Source organism: Hylaeus volcanicus, chromosome 6 (genome assembly GCF_026283585.1).
Source record: "Hylaeus volcanicus isolate JK05 chromosome 6, UHH_iyHylVolc1.0_haploid, whole genome shotgun sequence".
NCBI classification, from domain to species: domain Eukaryota; kingdom Metazoa; phylum Arthropoda; class Insecta; order Hymenoptera; family Colletidae; genus Hylaeus; species Hylaeus volcanicus.
Genome location: NC_071981.1, coordinates 212,665 through 235,422, shown reverse-complemented (window position 1 = coordinate 235,422; position 22,758 = coordinate 212,665). Strand labels below are relative to the sequence as shown.

The window sequence follows — 22,758 nt, the reverse complement described above, 5'->3', positions numbered from 1 at the left end:
TTGGAATTAATACGCTGTTGACTTTAACTCGCTCGCTGGGAAGAAATTGAAAAGAAAAGCGACTTTGTGCTCGTCTCTCGATCCTTTCTTTATTAATTCACCAGCGTGAGCGGTTTTAGAGGTACGGATAATTAAAACTCGAGCTTCTCCTCATTTTTTAATTCGAGCTTTTCAGGATTAATCGTACCTGTGGCGGTCTCCCCACCTGTTCTGCGTTCGGTGCTCGATGGAATCGATAGCGTAGCGAAATTGTTCCCCCCTCGCAATTAGAATCCGGACTATTTCAATATTATTATTCGAGTACTGGAATAGCTAGGTATTCTAGAACCTAGCGCGGATTTTCAACTGTCGTTCAATTTCAACTATGAAATAATTTATGTGAAGATACAGTCAGTCCCAGAAATATTTGCAGCTTCTATGTCTATTAACACGTTGATCGCCACGTCATGGGTGACAGATTTTGTTCGAATATTTATGGGACTGACTGTATATATAAACAACGATGGAAAATTTCAAAATAATATCTTGGATAGATCGTATAAAATTCCAAAGCGTTCTGTTATAGAAGCTACGAACTTCTTTACTTCACAGCGAAGAAATAAGAATGTAAGTACGAATTGTTTTCATTCGTCACCTACTATTCGAATAAAGCGTTGGCCACGTTTGTTTTAGATTCATTTAGACTCTTCCGATCGTCCCTGGCTGTTACGAGAAAGATCTTCCTCCATGTGCAATAATAGTCTGCCATAACGGTTCCGCGGTCGCGAGTTGCTCATGCCGCCTGCGAAGCGGCCCGTTTATTTTCTCGAAACGAAGAAACGAGTCTTCCGCCATGGGAAGCTGCACCATAAACGATCTGGGTTTACGTTTCACTTACGCGGCTCGCGAATGTACTTTTCGGAGTATGGTGCTTCCAGAGGGAAGCTTCTCGAAGAAGACGAAATTAAGAGGGTGGACAAAAATCCTTTGATAAAATAGATACTAGAAAATTGAAATAAGCTATTCAAAGTAAGCATATACCGTTCCGGTCCTAAGTTGAGCTATGTCTGACATGTAAGACGTATACAGGGTGTCTTATTACAGCAAGATATCTCTATAGTTATTAAAATTCTGTAGCTACAAAAGCTGTTTGGTAGAACGAGCTAATAGAGATCTGCAGGTCAATCTGATTTTTTTAAATAGAATGATATATGTTTTCCTTCAGAAAGTAATAGCAGGCACTGAGACAAATTCAAAGAGAGCATTCATTGACCTCTGGATCTCCACTAGTACTCCACCCACAAGAAAACAATTATTACTACATGATGTAGCCCGTCCTACCAAACAATTTTTGTAGGAACAGATTTTTAATCACTACAACATCTTTCGAGATATCCTGCTGTACTCACTTAAACAAGACACCCTGTATGCATATAAGAGATAACAAAGTATGTCACTGTATTGCAACTACATGTAACGGAAGATCTTTGTTTCCCATAAAAATGAAGAAGTTAGTCCTCGATAATAAACAAAAACTGCAAAATTGAATATCTCATTCCACGGTTCAACCCTTTACATATTTACTGACTTTCTCAAAAATTTCAAAAATCTAGGCGTCCATCTTGGTTTTATATCATCTTTTAGAGTTGTCTCTAACAAGCTTCCAAAAGAAAAATCTTGTGTTACCATGTAACAATTAAAAACGACCTTCATACAAGCGTACTTGAAAGTCATAATAGTTTTCAAACCATTTAATTAATACAGTGCCACGAGAAAATTGACTGGACTCGTAAAACCCGCCAGTAAATAAAGAATTAAGCACTGTTTTATATCCACCAGGAGTGAAAAGTTTATCTTTTATTTCTAGTATTATAAATCTTAATTTTTTAAAGAATTTCTCCTATTCTTTGCTATCCGAGCCTTTGAGTAATAGAATGTTCGAATCGACGCAAACGACGGAATCTCCTAGGGACTTTTTCCATCGAAAGCGAGAGGGTCGCGCGCGTCGAGTGGTCGCGATAGTCGCTTTATCACAGCACCGAGATAAAGCTTGTTGCATGCTGTGCGGAGGCTCTCTCTCTCTCTCTCTCTCTCTCTCTCTCTCTCTCTCTCTCTCTCGCACACGAGGGGGCGTATTCGCCGCTCTCTTTGCCTCGTGCACGCACGTGCTACGTCACACTGGCCTCTACCGTTTCATGGAGACGACACCAGAGGAAAAAACAGAGACACGCTATTGTTCTTCTCTCTGGTGCTTCGATAGCTCCGTACTCCACGTTGCAACGCGGAATCGGTCGACCATGAACGCGTTTGGTATCGTTCTCAGCGCGAGAACCGCGACTTTTCCAGGGGAAATTAGCTCACTTTCAAGACGAAGAAATTCAAAGTTGTATGCGACTTTTATTTTAACACTTTATTTACCGGGAGCCTATTTATAGGCTTTTTAATTGCAATATTTAGTTATTGGAATTTATTTACTGTGTCGATGGTTGTCTAGTTACAATGATCCGTGTTTGGAAACAGACTTGACTTTCAATGTACCCAGTAACAGTATGGAGAAATTATTGTCAGCCTAAATTGGCATATGCTACCGTAGAACATTCTTGTTTAAATTAACACGTTGATCGCCACGTCACCCATATATGGGTGACAGTGCTTTTCACTGAAAAACAAAAACTATTAATTCTGAAAATTAAGTGTCATAGAAAATAAATTTAAATAAAATGCTTGAATTTTGATGAAATTGCAAAACTAAATACCAAAATAAATGTTTCATTACGCAGTTTTCAAAAGTCTGTAAACAAAATTAAATCGCGGTAGAAATTTTCTGGCGAGTATTAGTCTGGCCGTGAACGTGTTAAAGACTGTTTCTAAATAGCCCGGTAGATAAAATGTTAATAGCAACAGCACAATAAACCAAATAAATTGAACATAATCCCCGTGTTTCTAATTGTTTTCTTTTATTATTTGACCTAGTATGCCTCGCAGAGTTAAAGCAACCTTGCAACGATGCGTTAAACAGTTTTGTTGAAATTCATGTTTGGAACGAGGCTGGCTAGAATGTTTATTAGAAAAATTCTTCGATAAATGTATGCCTACTCTGTAGTGTAAACACGTACAAGGTACGAAAATGTTACAGGAAAAATACGCATACAGTAATCTTTCAATTTACTAAATCCTCGGAATTTCGTAACGAGAGTTGAGTTTGTTCAGGCTACGCAAACGTTAAGTTTCATAAGAATGATATTGAACTTTTAAAACTTCATTTTACTCGAATAATAGGCGAACAAATTTAAGCCATAGACCATTCGTTAAACTTAAGGTAAACTTCACTTAGGCGAAGTTTCACCTGTGTATACTTTACTCACCAATTTTAATTTTGATTCACCGATCGAATTGTATTCATCGCGAATATTTATTCGTTAAATACTTATTCGTTGTTTCGATCGATTTAAAATTCGTACGTAAGGATTAGCGTAATTGCCCGAGAGGAACAAGATTGGCCCGATTCGGTGGGCGGCATCGATCGAGGGAACAAGGTTCCAGGCACAACAAGTGGCGAAACGTCGAACCCGTCGTTGGAAAACAAACGCCCGCGTGGAAATTGAAAATCACCGATTTCCCAGTCGCGCTGGCCACTGGTATCGAGCCCGTTCGAGTGCTGGCGACAGTGTTTACAGCTAGATCTACGTGCACGGAATTTGTACCTCGGTGTTTGGGAACTCGGCGACGATTTCCATTGGCCGATTCCGCGGAATCGATTCGAAAGCGTCGCGCCTGAAAAATATTTGTCGCGCAGGAATATTTGAGCAATGTTAATCGCAAATATTTGAACACCGACGCGCAACTTGGACAATTGCGCGGGGGCTCGCTGTCGTCCAAAAAATGGCGAAAGACGGTGGCTTACACCGCAGAATTCGATTTAGTGTTTCGAGGGAAATTCGCGACGGGGAAATTATAATGGCGAAACGAGGAAATTGATTAAATCGCGTTTAAACCTTGTGAAACTAGTAAAATATATACAGGGTGCATTGGTGGTACAAGCGAGTGAAAGGTGATTCTACGTGAATAATTGAATCAAAAATGTAGAGCAAAATTTATTCGAAAATAAAGCGTTGTATGAACAAATTTTATTCTACATTTTTGATTCAAGTTTTTATATACATAGAATCATCCCTTACTCGTTTGTACCACCAGGCACTCTACATATCTTTAGATGTCTTTACATCTACGTGTCTTTAGAGAAATTAAAATTAAGACTCGCAGGAACATGTATTAAAAAAAATGAACGTCATTTGCGCTGAGGCAAATTTCCCCTTCTTATCTGCCTACACCTTTGGATTACGACCAAGCCCAGTTTAATACAAGTAATTTCTAAAAGAGAAACGAATAGAATTCAAATAGAATTTTTGTATACAATTATTAAACTGGTTAAAAAAATAATTATCAAGGGATGCTAAAGATTGCTCCTATTTTTCAACACTGAGTTACAGTTAATATTAATAATATCGTTTAAAAAAATTCATAACGTGGATTGAACCGTGTATAATCCTTTAGTCGATCGAAACAGCGAACAAAGAAGACATTGACCGACACCGTCGCGTTATGGATCTCCCGTAGACTGAGAAAAGCGTGCGGGAACGGTCAAGGCACGCCAATTTCGCGTAAAAACCCTTCGCCAATCTCAGTTACCCCGGCATCATATATATTTTTTTCTTTTTTTACCTAGCAAAACTCCTTTCGAGGCATCGTGGCTTTAAAATCTCGCGTAAAACACGCGCCAGCGCGCACGGCCCATCGGGGAAAGTAAATTCTGGAAATTACCTGTTATGTAAAAACGAAATTTCCAGCGCGGTGGTCGTAAACCTTCGAGGAGAGGTAAAAAAAAAAAAAAGAAAGAAGAAAAAAAAGAAACAGCAAGGGAGAAAAAAGAAAAACGCGCCAGATAAATTTGCAAAGGGAGCTTTTTGCTTTATTACGCGATATTTCTCGCAGCCTAGCTGCCAGGAGCGGCTCGAAAGCGTAAAGCTCCGACAAAAAGGGGCTAGTAGGGGGAGTGGAAAAAAAAACGCGATTTCGTCTTTTCGAAAAAATGGGTGTAAACTCCAACGGCCCACCCCCTTCAGTCGGTTTCTCTCTATTTTTCCCTACTTCTTCCTTTTTTCTTTCTTTTTTTTTTTTTTTAATCTCCATTGTAGTCTCGTGCGCCGAGCGTGAACATCAAAGAGGAGTATAATTACGCGCGCGTTGTCGGTTCCACGCTTGCCAATTGCGCGTCCCGACGCGCCGGAAATCGCTCGAGCTCGTGATCGCGTTGGAATTAGGGAAAAAAGCGTTGAGAATGTCGGAAGGCAGCTTTTTAACGTCGAGGCGAAAAGATTTGGTCGTTCAAGGTCACTTTCCACCCACTAGTAAACAGCAGTCAGTTTAAATCGTTCCTCGGGTGCTTGGACAATTTTTGGAAGCTAAATGACCTAAAGGATATTTCTGAAACTTTTTAACAGTCTTCGAAAAGGAAGAGGTTACTCAATTCGACATGTATATATATTATTTATATTTTTTACTGCTGTAAAATAGTGTTTCGAGGAAGTCGGGAAATAAATTACTTCTCTAATGTATTATTAGAATGATTTCTTGTCGAACGAGGGTTTCGAAGGATCGGGGTCGAGCAACGAACCGACATACCGATCGACCGATTCTTTTTCTGCGTGGAGAAATGCCGACGCATCGGGCAATTAGTGCAATTAGATGCCACGTGGCGACGAAGAGGTGAAAGAATCGTCATTAAGAATGCGAGGCGGAAGTAGAAACGGGGGAGGGCTACTTGTTGGATTTTTCTGTATTAGAATATCGAATTAGAAACGCTTTGGTGACTCGAGTAGTCGATAAGTGTAATTCAAGTGCTATTTAGAGACTTGGGTATTTGAATATCGTTATATCTAGACCGCGGATCTTATGACATTCATGATGTACAGTAGTATGAAAAACGTAGAGAAAATATAAATAATGTATGTTGAATATATTCTATACAATTAATATACTAATATTGTTATTTCGTTTTGCATAAGTACATATACCTTTTGGTTTTGTTAAGTATATATTTACTGTACGAGTCTGTATTATGTCTGAATTATTGTCAGCCTAGATTGGCATATGCTGCTGTAAAACATTCTTTTTTTGAATTAACACGTCGATCGCCATGTCACCCATATATGGGTGACAGTGTTTTTCACTCAAGAACTAGAAAGATTAATTCTGAAAGTTAGACGTCACAGGAGACGAATCTAAATGAAATTCATGAATTTTGATGTAGTTACAAAAGTAAATACTACGATAAATCAGTTTCATTACCTCGACTCTGATAGTCTAAATAATATTTAATCTTAGCAGAAATTTTCAAGAATGTTCGTTTGACAGTCAACGTGTTAAAGACCGTTTCTAAATAGCCCGGTAGATAAAGTGTTAAGGGTTAAAAACGAATTAGTATAAATCGTTTCATAATAAAAAACATTATTACTTAAACGTTCATAGCAACTTTGAACCCGAGTAAGCAATGGAATTTCAATTCCAACCCAGCGCGAGTTTTATTTTTCGTTTAAATCGCGTGCCGTCAAAGAGTTAAGACATTTCATATTCCACCGCTAATACGCGAATAGTCCCAGGCCTGGACAGAAATCAGGCCAGCTACATTCGCGGAAAAGTCTACCTCCACCGCGTCGTTTCTGGTTTTTAATCTTCCCGGTGGCAAAGGTATTTAAACTTTTTAATCAAGCGTTTCCGGGTGCCCTGGCAACATTTTTTTTTTCTTTTCTTATTACCGCGCGGTGCACCTGTGAAGTTCCATCGGTGAAGTTTAATCGGTTAACTTTCGGAACGTATACCACGTCTCGCGGAGAAAAAGGGCGTCCGCCCGTAATCTCTCTTCGAAGAAGGGCACGAAGTCGAAAACAACGACACGCCGGTCACGTATTCGAACGACAAGCCGCGAGTATGGTCGAGTTACGAACAGCCCGCAACTTCCTCCCGGCTTTTAGCCTCGAAAACGACCACGAGAAAACGACACCTGGTTAAAAGCGAAAGGAAACGAGGAGGAGGCCTCCTTGGTCACGTTCGGGACGTGGCGCGCAACCGGAAGTTCTTGGGGATACGGAGCACAACGCCGCGACTCGCGTGTCGGCAGATAATCACAGGAAGACCGGAGTATTTTCGAATGCGGAATATATCTGTTAGAATTGTATTTTTATTAATTTTATTTTCTAAAGGATTACAACAGATACATGTACATGTATAAGAATGTTAGAGGAAAGGTGTCCGAAATTCACGACGACCCGTACCGCTTGACTTATTTCGACGGACTGAGGGTCGTCGCTTTCTGTCCCTGCCAGGACCCCACCTCTCTTTCTGTTTTAAGGAAAAACAGACCCTTTTCCTCAAGATCCGAAAGTGGCAATCGTTGCATTCCAACAATATCATTTAAAAAAAAACATTTTTGTATAGCCACTGGAAAAGCATTAACCGAGTATCCTTCAAGACCCAACAATCCATCAACATCTAATCGTTAGGGTTAAATGATGTCGAGCTGCGTAGAATTATAGTATTGTTCGCATTCGCTTTCAAAATTGTGTATTTGCGCAGAGAAATTCTCTGATCCTCTGCGTGAACCGAAAAATACGCAGTGAGGTTTTTGAGCCTTGATGATTAACACGTGTTGCAAAAACACAACAATTGGTATGAAATATCAAGTAACACGTTTCTTTCACTATCGAAAGTGTTCAGATTCGTATTCGAAATCGATATGTTTCGCGATTTTGCAAATGTGTCGGCATTAGGAAGCTTTGAGCCGTACTGTTTGTTTTGTATCGATGCGTAATGCGTTATGAACGGCGTCATTAGCTAGGTGACGGAATGTCGTGTAAGACGAAATAAATAAAGCATTTAAAAGTATTATTAGTATTATTTATTTGTTTTGAATCGTTGGATCGCGTATCATCGATTAACAGAAAGATTTATTCACTCATAATTAGTCTGCGGATGTTTATACAAAAGAACAGAAACCTAAATTACAAGTAATCGAAGGTCTTCTAAATATTGTAATGTCCATTTTAATTTTTATATTTTCTTTCTACGCGTATCGAAGAAAGTTTAAATTAATGCAAAGTCACGAAAGTCAAATTAAGTGATAGGTTCGATGTTTCCAACTAAATGTTTCGTTATAAATATATACAAGTGTAAAGTTCATTTATATACATAATTGCGATGAAACATTTATTTGGAGACATCGAAGCTATTATTTAATTTAGACAAATTTTGTCAACAAACGTCCAAGGTATGAATACTTATTGTTGCGTTATAAATATATACAAGTGTAATGTTCATTTATATACATAATTGCGATGAAACACTTATTTGGAGACATCAAAGTTATTATTTAATGTAGACAAATTTTGTCAACAAACGTCCAAGGTACGAATACTTATTTACACTGGATATAAATTCATAAATATCCGCAGTATAATCATAATAAATTTAGCAACAATCCTACAATAACCTAGCTAACCCCAAAAGAGTTAATTCGTGGAATAATTCACGTAACTCAACCCTGAAGCGTAAACCCAACGTTGTCACTGTGACTCGGAGAGATAGATCCAAGAGAACGGAGAATTCAATAAGAACCTCAAAGTTCACAAAGTCGCTTGTGCAAACGCGAACCTACACAGATAAGCCCTGAGCTACCAGTGAGCTACCGCTGATTCAGTGTCATTTAACGCGCAACGGTCAACGACTTATCAGACCAAGATTGGGAACAGTTCATACACTCGTAGAGTACTACCACCTGTTCCCACTAGGAGGACAAAACCACTTGTTCCACAAACCTGATCGTTCTGATCCCCGCCACACGGATGAACAGATCCGAGAAACTGATAAGTCCTTTCGGTGCGATAAAGTGCGTGGCTCGGTGCAATCTACCACTCAACGGTCACCAAAACACTTGGTACACTCGCGGAATCACTAGCCACCTGTTCTCCGCGTTAGTTTCATCAAAAAGTAATAGATCGTTACTACTCTGTTCCTAGCCAACGTTTTCACCGAGCGTTCACGGATGAACACGTTGAAAGGAACGTCGAGTCGAACGTCGAGTTCGTCGAGTACCCCGACGACGGCACGCACGCACGCACGCTCGCTGCTGGCCGTGGAAAAACAACAACACACCACGCAATTACCGCGTACGGAGTCTCGTTTCCACGCGGGGACCACGCGCTGGCGGGCTTTGTCCCGTGGCTATCCGCGGTCGGAGTCAGAAACCGTGGAAAACCGAGGCAAAAAGATCTCGCGGTACCATTAAGGGTACCATGAGCGTCCTCGTAGACGCTTCATCGCCGCTTAAGGAGGCTCCTCCGTTCGGCAACGGAGACCAGACGACAACAGGGGCGACGACGACGCGGAAGCCACAAAGAGGGGGGCGATTTTCAGCGAAACTGCGCGGCTTTGCTCGCGGAAATTAAGGAGTCACGTTGTAAAACGCAACGACCTACAATGCTACAAATGCCACGGAACCGTCGTGTGTCTCTTCTGGCCTCCCCCGTCGTCTCGCCCACCCCCTGCTCGACGAACAGGCCGCCATCGCCACCGCCACTGCCTCCTTTGCCTCCGTTCGATGCGTATCCCTCCTCCTTTTGGCTTTTTCCTCCCCTTTAGCAGAGCCCCTTCTTAGACGGCCCTCCCCTCCTCCGGTTAACTCTGGCCTTCGCCAACCACCACCACCACCACCACTCGACTGCTCGCGAACCACGTTTATTGCGATGCTACGCGATGCGAGACGATCCCGCGGACACCCTTTCGCGCCCTAAGCCGCGACGACTCTGGCCGCAGGTAGCCGAGCGAACCTTTCCTTTCGATTAGGGGCCGTTTCGCGATTATGTCACCGTGGAGGGGAGAGATGCGACGCGTATTTCCCCCCCGGTGATGCGAAGAGAGTATGACAACCAATCACGATCTTGCTTACGTCGATTTGAAATGAACCGTCTGACAATTAGGCGTTTGACAACGATGAACGAAAATTAAGTTACTGTGGGTCGAAAAAGTATTGGCATACCCAGTATTTTGTTAATATATTTGTAATTTAAAGTAATCTATTAATATTAACCCCTTGCGCTCGAGGCATCGTTCTATATAATGAAATCCAGTCTATATTTATAATAAATTTCTGTAAAAGCAAAAACTCTACTTCGATAAGAAACATCTACGAATATTCGTGACTCAATGAATTATTGTTTCAATTTATAATTATCTGTATTCTGATATAAGTGAAATTGAAATTGTACGGTCAAAATGTCACTTTTAAATTACATCTGTCGTCCTAGAGGCGCCACTCGAGCGCAAGGGGTTAACTATGTTTATAAGTGTCTTCTGACAGACAGAAATAGTATGTTCACTGAGAGTTCGAAGTTATTTGTTATAAGGAAGTAAAGTAAAAAAAAAGAAAAATCCATAGTAAAAAAAATATTGGCACACGTACATTGTTATTAAGGAAAGTACATTAATAAACGTACGTCATTTTGAAATGGCTAAAGTTAGTATAGCGATTGATCGCATGTTGGTGAATAATAGAAAAGTGCTGCCAGAAGTTTTGAAGTTAGAACATACAATCAGTCCCACAGTCACTACTCAGGCTTTAGAATACCGATATACAGTGTGCCTGCTCGAAAAAAGGAGAACCTGGGGAGGTTTAGGCGGAGTTAGGTTACTTTTAAGCAAAGGTTAATATATTAAGTAGAGGAAAGCACTTTGGACACGTGAAAGTTGTAAACCAATTCTTTTTTGTTTGAAATACTTGACTTAATCGAAGATCTGTTAGTTAGAGTATATTCGTTATAATAATATAATAAATTATTATTAATTAATAAAAAAAACTACAGAAATTTTACAGTGACGATATAATAACTACGTCAGAAAGGTGAGAAAATATTGTAAAATGAGAGAAAAAAATTACGTTTTTCTTATAACACTTAAGGATATGTTTCACGTATTAATTTGAGTAGCAGAAGTATAAGTGGCATGCACTTTTAGGACGACCTAATACAACAACGATGCTGGGCCTATTACATATATTAAATATGTACATATAAAACGTAACAGGCGGGAGGTATGTTTCTTTTCTCGATTACGAGGGCAACGAATCAGAGCAAGCGAGTCAATTTGAAAAATGACTCGATCGCCTTGCCACAAATTTTAATCACAACTATTAAAACAGTATTAAGGTTAATTACACTTACAAACTTCCCTCTCCGCTTCCAAAGATATCTCTAGTATATTTACCAAGTGAGTTCTTAAAACCTCCTCATCATATTAACACGTTGATCGCCACGTCACTCATATATAGGTGACAGTGCTTTTCACTGAAAAACGAAAACTATTAATTCTGAAAGTTAAGTGTCATAGAAAATGAATTTAAATGAAATACTTGAATTCCGATCAAGTTACAAAACTAAATACCAAAATAAATGTTTCATTACGCAGTTTCCAAAAGTCTGTAAACAAAATTAAATCGCGGTAGAAATTTTCTGGCGAGTATTAGTCTGGCAGTGAACGTGTTAAAAGAAGAACCATCGAAACGTATTTCAAATCGACGAAGTAATAAATACACCGAGGGAAGTACATTTCTCCACCCTGTAGATTTACAAAAACTATGTTTCGAACGCGGACACGATAACCGGCGAGAGAAACCATAACAACATCCGTATTTTCGAAAGGATCGGAATTTTACAAGTAGGCCTTATCGTGCCTCCCCCCGCTCCAACCCATCTCCTCCCCCACCCTGCCGCTTCCACGACGGTGAAATACGTAACAGTGTCGATAACCTTTAGCGCAGAGCTTCGGACGAGAGCCACTCTCGAGGCGACACAGTTTTTCTAGAAAAACACGCGCGTCCTTGGAAATTTCTCGACCGCGGAAGTGACAACAGGAAAAGAGGCTACGAGTGTCACTCGTCGCGGAGCAGGAAGAAAGTTGCTCGATAAACCGGAGGAATTTGTCAGTCGATAAGACGGCTGGCAGCCAGACGCGATTCAGGATTATGATTAACGAGTAATCAACGCTAATCATTCCAGCTATTTAGATTAACGAGCGATAAGCGATTTTTGTCCGTTTTCGAGGAATTTTCTCTCGGGATTGTATACGATCGGGGTATTAAATATCTTTAAGATAAAAGGAGTGGAATAATTATTAATTAGAAAGTGTACGTATGTAAATATAGTCGCGGTGGCTGTAGACGTAATTGAATCGAAATTGTACGGTTTCACCGCGAGTATTTGAATAAAAAAGATGCGTAGATATTTAATTTTTAGAATAAATATAAATTTGGACGAAGATGAACCTGTAACTCGTCTGCTAACCTTTCATATGAATTTGTAAATTAATTTTTGAATTGTAATTTAAAAATTTTTTAAATAAATATGGATAAAGATAAACCTGTAACTCGTCTCTTAACCTTTCATCTAAATTTGTTAAACGAGCTTACAGATTTCTTTCTACTCTGCTATCATTTATGTGTTCGTTCGCTAATAAACTTTCAGTTTATGATCACTCGTTAATCACGCAATCGTGGTCGATTATTGCAACGGCAATCATTAACAACGAGTAATAATCACACAGTACTGATTGCTGAATTATAACGGGAGCAACAAACGAGAAGAAAATGATGGACGATGGCGCGGGAAAAGATGAAGAACAATCCAAAGTCTCGCTGCTCCCAAGTGAGACTCCTTCCGTTCTAGGCCACCTCAGATCTCTCGCAGTCGCACGATCCGCTTCCAGATAACGCTAAATCCCGAATGATCAATATTTATACGAGAACATGCATTTCCGATGTCGTTTTTGAAAATCGTGCCACGTCGGGTAGTCACGGAAATGCGAGTGGAAGCTACAAGTGGTTCCTCTAGCGTCATCGCGGCGATCACTTCAACCCTAACCACCCGTAACCCTCTGCTAATCCGAAGAAGGATCCATGCTATAGATCTATGAAATACTATTTGGCAAGAAAATACAACCAACTTCGAAAACTATCGAAACTCCGCTAAAAGGTATGAAATAATTCTTATTTGTATTAAATTATATCAAGTAATGTTATAAATTTCTATTTCCTTTACGTTCCTTCTATTTCCTATATTGAATGCCGTTAATGTATACATGTATACTGTCTACGTGGAAATACTGAGTATGTTTGTGATAGTATTTGATGTGGACGCCGATATTTAATAGCGTTAATGTGTATACTGTCTGAGAGGGTTTAACGATAGATCTATATAAAATACAGATACGCTATAGAATAGAGGGTTATGTCTAATATAATACATTTAAGGAAAATTGAGCAATTATTTACTTTACTTAATTAAAGTAAGTTAAGATCTTCTGTGACAATTCAATTTTAATGTAAAATTTATATTCCTTGACTTTTTGAGATTAGGTGGGTTTAGGGCAGACCAACCCATTGCTCAACTTTCTACGAATAGTGAAATATTTTTTAACCCACATCGAGAGAGTAAGTAAATCATTTTACAATATAAAGAACCCATCGTTCGATGTTTCTCTTTTGTATTAATTTTGAAGCTGAATTTGCAATGCGATCGTAATTCTATCCAGCAATACGCCTCGAAAAGTGAGAAAGCAAACAGCCCAGCGAAACGTAGTCGGACTTTCTTCTATTTAATTATGAAATGAAAAATCGGTTACATAATTGCTCGAGGAGGCCAACAAAGCTCCAAAGCGGTCGACCATTTCGACACACATCCGCCCCGTCGCTAATCGAATGAATCGAAGCTTACTCGAAGTTAACCAGGCCATTGGTCATCCACGAAATCGCCCCAGCCCCCCGAAGCGAAATTCGAGAATTCTCACAAAAGAAACCCCGGTTGCCGTTGTTTCTGCTCCTCTGATTACGTTTTTAATTCGGCCCCGCGTAATCGCGTTCCGTCGGACGGTTCCCGATTAAATACCTCTCCGGAATTCTCAGCCCGAGATTGCTTCCGCTTATTATCAAACGCGCGCAGCTTCCGTTATCGCGCGGCGTCGAACGGGACCTCGTTTAAGAGTCGACTCGGAGAGCAACTTTACGAGTAGCGAGCGTTCGAACGAGTCGACGCGATGCGCAGAATGGCAGAAGAATCGGTGCATCGGAAGATAAGATGCAGGGAATCTTTGACTGGATGAAAAGTAGTCAACTTTTTTGCAAATTCAAACGGCTTGGATTTTAAAAGATACTCTGAGATTAACGCTGATAGCGGAATATACATTGAAATCCACGATTTACAGTCAGTCCCATAAATATTCGTACCCTTTATGTCTATCGAAGCAATTCGTTTATTTGTTTTTCTTTTGGAAATTTGTTTTCAAGTGTATGTTTGTATAAATATGTTGATGTATATATAAATATACATGAAGTTATTCATATACATATACATATATATGTGTAATGATATATATGTATATATAGTGCATATGTATAATGAGAAATTCATTTGGTGATATCAAAACTACTATTTAAATTAGTCAAACTTCTTCGATAAAGAGTACGATTATAGTGTATTATACAATGAATATATAATAAATGAACTACATAATAAATATCTGATTCAAAAAACATTCTCCACAATAGAAGAGAATTAAGAATTGTTTTCGACGCGACAGCGACTCATTATAAAGTATAGGAGTCGGGGTTGGCCCAATTGGGCAACTCCTGGGGAAACTCCTCGTTGGTCCTCCTTGGCGCCTTTTGGTGCCACTTCCCCGAGTGATCGATCCGGGAATCATTCAATTTTAGCTTTGACCGTTATTTCGCCGACGCGATAATCGAGTGGAGATTGGGGGTGGAGGGGTTACCACGTGCACCAGAAATATCTCGTGCTCTTTTAGAAATCCGGGGCAAGGGGGCGACTTACTTGCGCGTTCCCGGAAAAAGAGGCAGGTCGAAATCGAGTGGAATTAATTTTGCCCGACCATCGATTCGGAGAAAAAACGGCTGCGGGAAGACCCTGTGAAGTGTGCCGCCTAGTAGTAATCGTGAAGTGCACTCGACCGGCGATGCAGCCGGCTGTGTTCAACGTGTACACAGAATCCCCCGCACGTCGACTGTGGCGTGGCTCAAGTGTAACTTCATTTATTTATACGATTTATTTAATAAAATAAATACGATATCAATCAGTTTTATTTGTTTCGTCCCACTCCTGCCAAGAGGATTTTTGTATGTTTCAGGATGATAGCAATAAATCAACCGCATACGTAATCCAATGAAATTTGGTGATTAACTTAATTATACGAAAAAGTATGCGAAAAAAGTTGTTGATTTTGTTATTAATTGCCGAACGATTTCATAAATTTTGAACGGTATGTCTCCATAACTGCAGAAATTTGGCTACGATAAATGCACAGAAACCAGCTCCGCCACTGGAGGGTATACCTCTTGAGGAATCAAAGAGTTCGATCGTCGACCAGTGTAAACATGATCTGGGATCGGATTACTCTATGAGACAATTTAATGCAACGGTCCAATTTTCTTATTATTAACTTTTCTGTTGTAAAACTTTTACCATCATATTCCTGACATTCTTCTGATTAAAATGAAACCAAACACGATGTAATTCGCAACCTATTTACTTGTAACAACTTATTATGTATCATATACCGTAGAACGCTAACTAAAAAAAGATGCATGGTAAATATCATCCGAATTATATCGTGCTTGGTCTCATTTTAATCAGAAAAGTGCTTGGAATATGGTGGTAAAAGTTTTACAACAAAAAAGTTTCTTTATTCGCTGTCCTTCTCTACGTTCGAATTCTACGATAACTGCACAAGGTCAGTCCCGAGCTTGTGCAGTTGCGGAGACATTACTGTAATTGGAAAGTGGTAGAGAGTCGTAAATAAATTGCGAAAGGTTTGGGCTCGAGTTGACGAAACAAATCTCCGGATGTGTCGCAGTTCGTCTTCGACGTCCGCAGGCCCGTGACGCGAGCTTACGCCACTGAAAAGAGTCTTCTGGATTCTCGGAGCGTGCCTGGTAAATAATAATACGTCGTTGCTAATGGAAACCTACTTCGCGTTGGCTTCTCTAGAGTAGGTTTCGCGAAAGGAAAAAGTGTGTCATGCACAAAAGAGTCTTTTCCAAATCGTCTTAAAGCTTCGCCGCTATTATCATAATCATGTCAGACGGCGTGAGAAATTCGCGTACTATTTCGAGTGGATTACTCTCTTTTCAACCGAGACCGAATTCGATGCATCGCGTTCGGAAGAATACCTGCACTTGCGTAAACGAAGTTTAAGAATAGACAAGGGAAAAGCATTAATGAAACAATTGCTCGTGTTGTTAATCGTAATTGCGATTTTTGGGGGAGGACGAGAGATGCATTCTTCGAGCAGTACTTTGGAAAATGTTTCCTTTCGCGATCTACAATTGAACGTGTAACATGAAATTGACGCGATGGAGAGGTAACGGGTCCGAATTGTAGGAGCAGGTTCGCGAAAGCTTCCAAGTTCATCAAGGAGCTGGGAAAAATCTCAGTAATTACGGGTGTTCCGGGCAAGACGTCGGCAGACATTTACGAGAAAGTTTCGAAGGAGCAGGGAATTGGATTTTCGGTCGAAGCGTGCCCTCCGCGGCAGACACAATGGGATCAGTTGGTTCAATTAAGAAGAAGGATACTCGTTGAACCAGGGGGCTACGTAGCACACTCTAAACCAGCGATTCTCAAAATGGGGCCTCCTCAGAGATTCGCGAGCGAAAGACATAAGGAAGCTACTTAATCATTTTCCTTATCAAGAGGTCAACTACCTCGACCATGGGCTAATTATGATATTATACAGATTCAAAGAAATTCCAAAAAGACATGCAATGTTCGTATTTTGGGTATGTAGTTAAAATAGTACGAAATTAAATAGTACAATAGTAAATAGAAAATGAAGTCATGTTTTAAATACTATTTGAAATATTTTGGGTACGTATTTAAAATAGTATAAAATCAAGTAGTGGAGTAGTAAATAAAAAATGAATTCATGTTTTAAATATTATTTGAAATATCTGGGGTACGTATTTAAAATAGTACTTAAAACATTCATTCCCTAAAAATTCATTCTCTAAAAATTCATTTTCTAAGAATAGTTCCGAGTGAAATTGGAGGGATGAGACTTCGATTCTAATCAGTTAAGAATTTTGGTTTGATCGAAGGGTCCGTCTGTTCGATTAGGGGAGCTTGTGGGAAGGCGAAGATTGAGAAACCCTGTATCTACACGAACCTGGAGCCCCCGAAGAGTAGAGAAGAGAAGAGAAGTTCCCCTCCGACGCCTCCACCTCCTCGGCGAGTCGTAGTCCCGAGTCGGCGTAGACACAACCGGTTTCCGCGGTGTTCACCCGCTTTTTGAGAAAAAATTGAACCAGTTTGTAAAACGAAAAAAGCTCTCCCCACTAAACAGACCCGCGGACGCCCCCTCCTCGCTCCTTCTCTATCCTTTAACTCGAACCGCCGCGGAGGCTCATGGGAACCGAAGCGATTCCAAGCGTCCCGGAATCCGATGCACATCAAATGAAAAAGCCTCCAACGTTGCCAAGATTTTGACCCGCGCTTCTCTCCTCCTTCCCTCCACGGCTTCTACCTCCTCTCAAAGGGGAAACGTAAACCCCTCTCGTTCCTTTTTCCACCGCGAATTCTCCGTTTCCCCGCACTTAACACGTTCCTGGACGCAGGAGGTAGATTCACCTCGCCCGCCGCGCATTTACCGCTACACTCGTGTTGACTTTCTGCCGCGGTTCTATTTACTTTCTGGGATCTATTCTTCCGCGGTAAACAACTTTCGGTAGACGTTTCGAGAATCGATCCAGTTTAGGCTGGTCGGTTCCAAGAACGAATTTCCTAACCTTCTACCGCGTACAGATACTCTCTGGTACCTACTTCGAGAAGAAACTTGCTACTCGACTGCGATGGGAGTGTTTCGAAGATCGATCGAGTTTAGGTTGGTCGGTTCCAACAACGAATTCTCTACCTGCGTCCAGGCGTGATTTAAGAGACTCACGCGAGACTACCATGTACTACATAAAGTATCTGTTTCAAATTTTCTATGTCATTGAAGCATGGATGCCACGATATTTTTGGAAGAATTCCACATGAATGACACGTGAATGTATATGTATATCAAAATTAGCCTTTGTTTCCATCGACATCTCAGAAACGATACATACGAAGTAATTGAAAATCGGTACATGGATTTCCGTGCATGGGGCACCCTGAAATCTTCGATTCTACCGCGGCGATTCGTAGCCCGATTTCCAGAAAGCGTGCACACATGGTCGGAAAAAAAAGACTCACTCCTAGACGACCACGGTCGACGGTTACGAGGTCTCACTCGCCGAAAGGGTTAAGGTCTTCGGCGCGGTACCAAAATGTCGGCCAGTCTCTCCACCGTGGATGAACGCGAGAGGCTAGCACACGCTCGATTCGTGAAACACACCGCCGGTCCTGAATACATTCTAGGGAAGAGCGTCGCTGCAACGTAGGCCGCCTCGAGGCTTCCTGGCAGGGACTATTGATTTTCGAATTGGTTCAAAATTTCCATAATACCACGACGGCTGAGAGGGTACGGCGAAGCGGTAGGCTGGGGGTAGGGAACGACGAGGTGGAGCACGACGAGAGAGAGAAGCTGTCGGAGAAGAGACAGAGACGCGACGCGTAGCCACCCTACCCGAGGGGTGGAGAGCGAGACAGACGGACGGGAGATAGGCTGGAAGAAGGGGGGTGGCGGACGGGGAGGAGGAGAGGGGGGGGGGAGAAGAGAGAGAGAGAAGAAGGAGGGTTGGAAGCCGAATGCACGTCAGAGGGTGAGTCGCCGCGCGGCCTCGGACGGTTTCGAACTTGGCAAAGTTCAGCGGCTCAAAAGAGACACCCCGCGCGCCTACTCCACCCCTTTCGAGAGACCACCCCGCCATGATTCACCCTTCTTCCCTCCCGGCCCCGTATTCTCCACCGGCTTCTCTCGGCCACCCTTCCGCCCCACCAGCTTCAACCCCTCTCCTCGAACCCTCTGGCCGTCGTCTAGGTACACGTACACAACTGCATACGGTGGTACACACCCGCGACCCATCTCGCACTCACTCCACCCCCACCCCCGCCCCCTTCTGTCTCTGTCGTTTACCGAGCACCTCCACACAACTGGTCCGCGAGTGTGCGCGCAACAACAACCACGACGACGACGACGTGAACGACCGCTCGTTCCTCGTCGCGTTACATCGTGGTAACGATACCAGGAGGAGGAAGGGTATTACCCTCCTCACCTTGTCCCGTTCGGTATCGCTCTCGAGGAGGAACGGTGTTTAATGCGTTACCTCCCCCCCCCCCCCCGAATCGCATTGCACCCCCGCGAACGAGGCCTTCTTGCACGCTTTTACTTTCCTCGTTGTCGCGGGAATTAACAGGGAGGATTGTCACGGATCGAAAGTCGACTCAAAGGTTAACCGTGGCTAGATGTGCGATTTTTTTTTTGGAAAATTGGTGTCGCTATATTCGGTTTCAAGGCTTTTCGATAAAGTGAAGTGTGTTAGGGTTGTCCCAAGCGTTTCTTCCGTGACTTCTTTTTTCTTTTTTTTGTTTATGGATTTATTTTACGTCGCATCTACTGCATGGTAATTAGCGACGAATTTGATTGGGTTTCTGGTGGTGCTATATACTACTGTAGAGTTTGGTGTTCTTGAGGTAGTGATGGTATCTTGCATATGTTCCGGGAATGTTGGAGCTGTTTCTGGATTGAGGTTATACTTCCTTCTTTGTTGATCGAATTTGCTGCATTCGTATAGTTGGTGGCCAGTTGTGATTTCCTTATTGCAGGAGTAGCAGAGGGGAGGGTCCGTTTTTTTTAATATATATTCATGTGTGATTTTTGAATGTCCAGTTCTCAATTTGGTATTTATTTATTTCAATATATATACGGGCATAGCCCATTAGAAAATTGACACAATAAAGCAAATAGTAAACAAAGATAGTTGACAGTTGACAAATAAACAAATATATTAGGTTGTCCCAAAAGTTTCTTCCGTGACTTGCACTCAATTATTTTGTGTGGCAGTGTTTATATAAATAGACAACCTAATTTCATAGATATTCATGTTGCAACAGTAATGGAGCGAAATGAATTGAGCACAATTCAGTAATGTAACATAAAACATAAAATATTGTGCATCTATTACTTATTAATAAAGCGAAAGAAACTTTTGGGACAACCTAATATTATTTATTACATTTGGGGCAACCTGATACATAACATTTTCATTCCTACATTTTCCTGTATTTTTCTTTAGGTTTTCTTGCAGCTTTGCTCCTTCTAATCGGCGACACTGTCCGCGCAGTGTTTCTCGGATCTTATCGTTTTTTAAATAATTGCGGAGAGAACAAGATCTGAGTTCTCGAGAAACTTTGGCGTATACCTGTGCGATGAGATGGAGAAGAAGAGGGAGGAGACTGCGTTTCGATTTAAACGGAGTTGGAACGATAGTCTGACCGCTCAAGGTCACCGAAGGGCTTCCCCCACTACCCCAGCCGCTGTGACTTTATCTCCCTTGCGGGCACGCGCTCTCTAGGGCATGATGCACACCTCTATTCAATCGCTAAGCTTTCGAATTTGGAACTTCAACGCGATTTCAGATCAACTGTATTACCAAAATATATTACAAACTAGGGGTGGTGTGCGGGATCCCGGTCGGGACGGGAATTCCTCCCGGGATCGGGATGAAATCCCGAGAATTTCAAAATCCCGAAACCATTCGGGATTCCTGGGAATTTCGAAATCCCGTACATTCGGATTGCTAAAATTTTCAAGAATAACAACACTTTCGGAAATCCCAGATATCATTCTACATCCCGTACATTGTCGGGAATCCCGAACATTTTCGAAATCCTGTACATTCTCGGGAATCCCGGATTTTTGCGGGATCTCGTGTATTTCCGGGAATCCCGCACACCCCTATTACAAAGCCATACATAACTGTGCATACTGTTTCAATATGAAAAAGTCGTCTGGAAAATCATAAGTCTACTACCCCGGATACACATAAGAAAAAAAAAAAAGATATCAGATTTCATGCGTTTATAAGCGCGTAACGAATGGACGAAAAGGTAGTAAAAGTTCCAAGATTCATGCATCTTATAAGTTTACAACCAACGCATGAAAAGCTTGTAAATTTTATACCTACGCGTATGAAAAGCGTTGCGAAAATTCGTGCCTCGTAAAAAAAAACAGCGGATATATATCTCACTCTCATTCGAAAATAACTCGTCGGAACAACTAGGATAAATCTATATCGAAAATGGCACGATTGACGTCGAGTTTACCTCTTACTCTATTTTTAAAAATACTGTTTGGGTAAATCAGTACGAAGGACGATCGTGCAAATTTACACGACGAAACTTCTGGCCATCTTTGACCGAGATTACAGAGTTTTACAGATGGTAGCACCGTCGCGGACCTTTTCCCGCCAAAAGAACGAACCTTCGCCGCAAGAAGCGGTTCCTCGCGAGCGGAGCCGAGACGAACGTTTCGAAAATTCTTTGCACGGATTCCTGCAGTTTTGCGCGCTGGATCGAAAGCGTTTCGGCAAAATTCTCGAAGGCCACGCGGAGCGGGGAGGAAGAGGGCGCATATATCCGTTCCTCCTCGCCGCGCCACGGACAGAATGACGTACGGCCACCCCGTGTCGCATTCCCCTCTTTTTACGAATTCCTTTCTCTTTCTCTCCTCCCGTCGCCGGGCGGGCCCTGTTCGACGGTGAAAAAAGGGCTGGCAAAAAAACAGGCGAGAAAGAGACGAAGGGCACGAAAAGAGAGGCGCTCTGCTCGCCCGTGCGCGCCACAGCCTCTTTGTCCACCGGATTCTTCGACTTGCTAATTTCAATTTCGCTCGTTCCTATTGTTACTCGTGGTTCTACGGTCTTTGTTGAAGTTATTATATCTGATTACTATATTTGATATCCGAATGAAATTCCGATATTCTTACTGTAGCTAAAATCTTTGGGAAAGAAACACGTAATTATCAGAAGCATTCAGAAGAATATTAGGGGGGCCAGTGTTGGAATAATATTATTTGGTTAATGCGAAGATGTATTACACTTTGTGTTAAAAAAAAGGCTGAGCTCTGTCTGAAAAAATGAACAGGTCTTTATGTATGTTCAGACCTGTGTGTGTATTTTTCACGAAAACGTTGGCTTGTTTCTGTTATTTATATCTAGATAATTTTCACCAGCTTTTCTTGTTTATATATTTCATTCGCAATTAAATAAAGATCGTTCTTCTTAGTTTCCACAATTAAATAAAATAAAGTTTAATAGTATTCCATTAGAAAGTAATGTCGTCTTTTCTACGTTATTCTTTTAGATTAAATTTTTAATCAATTATCTAATTACAGTGTGCAAATTTTTAATACTTGATCGATAAAAATCAATCGGTACACGGTGAGCTGATAAATAATTAACATTACTTTCTGGTTTCCCTAAAACCTTCGAGTTCCAAGTTCTTCAAACAAAAATTCTCAGAGTGCAGGGGTTAAAGCATTCGAGCGATCACTGTCGGCCATTTTGCCGAATGGCGAAATGCAACATTGGGTCCATCTCCGTCCAGTGTACAAACCTAACCCAGGTCGGTGCTTTGTATATCAGAAGAGAGTAGGCGAAAGAAACAGACAAGGGAGAGACGAAGGGCTAAAGAGGATAGACGCCTTCTTTAGTCCACTGGATTCTTTGCTTCGACTTTGGAGGTT

General features: G+C 41.4%; 1 protein-coding gene across 15 annotated transcripts in view; it reads right to left on the bottom strand.

Annotated features, from left to right (window-relative positions):
- LOC128877785 (uncharacterized) overlaps positions 1–22,758 on the bottom strand; it is a 175,466-nt gene that overhangs the window by 66,950 nt on the left and 85,758 nt on the right. The window contains exons 1-2 of one of the 15 annotated variants that reach the window (XM_054125300.1): positions 18,327–21,963; positions 17,260–17,377 (exon numbers count right to left, since the gene is read on the bottom strand). The exons of 10 other annotated variants lie outside the window; for them this stretch is intronic. The gene's annotated coding sequence lies outside the window, so the exon portion shown is untranslated. Of the gene's footprint in view, positions 1–8,849; positions 9,466–9,509; positions 9,739–17,259; positions 17,427–18,326; positions 21,964–22,758 lie in introns of those variants that run through there. 4 more of the 15 variants (XM_054125306.1, XM_054125304.1, XM_054125305.1 and 1 more) reach the window with 4 other exon arrangements.